Source organism: Pinus tabuliformis, chromosome 7, assembly GCF_031772625.1.
Source record: "Pinus tabuliformis cultivar Carrire ecotype Pingquan chromosome 7, CPIR1, whole genome shotgun sequence".
Taxonomy (NCBI): Eukaryota; Viridiplantae; Streptophyta; class Pinopsida; order Pinales; family Pinaceae; genus Pinus; species Pinus tabuliformis.
The window spans coordinates 463,458,981-463,462,003 of NC_142293.1; the positions used below are offsets into that span (position 1 = coordinate 463,458,981).

Here is a 3,023-nt window from a genome sequence, read left to right on the forward strand (position 1 = left end):
TAGTTCACTATTTGGCTGATGTGCATGTGTGTAGGTATCAAATCCCACTACAATATGCTCCCCATTGGAATAATATTTTGGAAATGTGAAATTTATTTAGGCATTTCAACAAATATTGGTCTGCCTGAAATCCAACCGATGACAATCTGATCCCATCAGCCAAACACCAAAAACATGGATAGACAACAAAGGAATGGCTCCCCAAAATATTTTCCACATTAATTACATCACTAGGGTACTTAACCTAACCCTCTAACATTCAAAGTGAAATAGCTGGCTGCAATAATAGGAGATTTGTTTCTGGAAATTGATACAAATCCATCACAAAACAACAGCTATTTCCGCCTTAACGCATAACCTAAAAAGAAAGCAACCAATTATCATTTTCTACTTATCTCGAAGGGATTAGTACCAATCTCAACTAATATGAATGAAATGGTAAGTATATAAATAAGAGATGATAATTAAAAATTCGTATGCAACCACTGTGAACCTCGAAAGCCAGCTGCAGCGACATCATGGGCACCTAATAAAGATGAAGCTGTGGTTGACCCAACTTTACCAGCTTGGAAAATAAAAATGACTATACCCAAAAAATTCCAATGACTTCCCCACAAGCATAGCTGGGTTTCTGAGCATATCATTTCTTTCACATTAGCGAAAATCAAAAGATAAGGATATGTGAATACAACACATCTCCCATCCCATTGCCTCACATTCCATGACTAGGACACACCAAAAGAGATCAAAAAGCTATTTCCAGTCTGGATTTACACAGAACGAGTCACAGAAAAAGGAATGAAGGAAAATCCAACCTTTTCTTTGTTTTGTATAAACTTATAATCAAATTAGAGAGTCGTTAGTAGAAAAAACCCTATATACCCATGATAATCAACAGAAATAATAATAATAAGCTGCAATTTTTGCAGCCTTTTGTAGATCGTCCTTACTTTGGATGACTAAGAAAACAAGAACATGGCTCTATAAAATTATAATAACTAAGTTACAAGTACTGCATAATTGTTTACAATGATATGCAACTTCTTCTCAGATCAATATCATCCTTTTGATGGAGGGTTTAAATAATACAACTTCTTGATTATTCTTCTTCAATTAAAGGTATGGGAGGATGAAATTTTACTCATCAGGCAATGTTACTTCGCAAGTCATGGCCATTGAACTGGACTTGGTGGTGGGCTTTCCTGAAGGAAAAAACGTGACTTTGCACCATGAAGGTCAGAATGAACATAGAAACCTTGATTTCTTGCATTTTCGGCTAATGAAGCCTCTGGACATACTTAGGAACGTATAGTAAGTCCCAGGTAATGGCCATCCCACTGGGCCTTAAAACCCTTACCACTTCTTGGAGCATCTTTGCTCGCTTGACTGTCGTGGTAGAGCTCTTTTCCCCAAATTTTTTGCCCACTATGTGGAGTAAAATGACGAAGACCACCACGTCAAAGTAATTGTCCTTAAATGGAAAATTTCAAGCGTCCCTACTTCTGCAAGTAATATATTATTGGACTCCTTCAATGGAAATTATTCTCAGAGTGCATGACATTGGTTTTTGCCAGTCGAAGAAAAGATCCATTCCCACTACCCAACCACTGTTGCTTCCTTCTTTAGTTGCATTTCCACAACATTAAGAAGAATCGTGCACCCGCATCCAATGTCCAGAGAGTTTTTTATTGAACCAATCACCTACCATGCATATTATTCTCTGCAACATTTTCTAGTGAAGCATCACATCAAAATACCAAATATTTTCGGCCTTGATGAAGAAACAAACTGCTACCAGAGCCATCAAAGAACCTACAAAACCAATCAAACCTATTCAATTTAGTTAGGTAGTTGGAGGCCGTGGATCAAATGGCTTAAAATATTTTAATCGCCTAATATTCGATCCAGTGGGGAAAACAGTGGCATATAGGGGAATTGTTTTCAAAGGGAAATGCCTTATGGCATAATTATTTGATAATTTGAGTTTAATGTTTAAATTTTAAATGTAATTGCAAAGAAATTTTATGTTAAAGAATATTTAGCATAATAAGTTTACATTTTATTATAAATGATCAGGTGTTCATGTCCTAAGTGTCGTAAAAATGCTCAAAATTCAAAATGCTCAGAACTGGTTCAAAGCTAAACAACTAGAAAGTGCTCGTCCTCCCGATTCCGGCGCTGCAAACGGTTCGATAAACGGTCGCCGTATGAGGAAGATATGGCCAAAAGAATATTTTGCCCAAAACATTAGAAAATTTGAATTTTAAAAAAAAAATAATTAAAAAAGGAATATTCCGCAGAATATTCCAAGGAATATTCCCTCTGGGCAGCCAATCACAGGCCGCCACATGGCAGGCTCGGAGGGCGCCACGTGGCCCCAGATGACGTCAGCGGAGCATTTTGGGCGCATGTTAAAAAGTCAGTTTGGCAAAGGCCGGGTTTGAACCCGCGACCTCTACATTATCAATACACAATCTTACCGTTAGCCCACAGCATGATCCATTGGTCAATGGGCAGAACGTTTATTTAATAGAGTTTAAAAATTGAGGAGCGGGAAAGCAAAGGGGGCTAGCCCCTAAGGGCCAGCCTCGCCCTCCATGTGACCTCGGCCCGGGAACCAGGAGCCAGTACACTAACTGCCGGCACGGAATCCGAAGCAAATCCGCCAGCTAGTCACATGCAACAATAATTGTAACAGCAGTTTAGTTTGCGGCGGAATTGGCGGAGCGCCAAATTTGGCGGTCCCGCCATATTTGGTGGGTTTAACTGGCCGTCACTAAATGTAACTGGGGTTTTGTTAGGCCAAACTGGCAGTCAGGAGTAAATGGCCATAAATTTGGCTAGGAAAGTCGGTTTTGGACGATTTTTTTTTTTGATTTTGGGTACTTTCGACCTTCTGAAGCCATTGGTATAGGTCTTACAGCCATCAGAGGTCATTTGCAGACGTTTTGAAGCCGTGGAAGTTCTAGGAGCCACTAGGGCCCAGTATTGGGAAGACTGTACAGGGTTGCAGGTATCCATTG

The 3,023-nt window shown here is 39.5% G+C and overlaps 1 pseudogene; it reads right to left on the reverse strand.

Annotated features, from left to right (window-relative positions):
* Positions 1-1,144: 1,144 nt before the first annotated feature.
* LOC149247956 (uncharacterized) lies at positions 1,145-2,937 on the reverse strand (annotated as a pseudogene).
* Between the last annotated feature and the right edge of the window lie 86 nt (positions 2,938-3,023).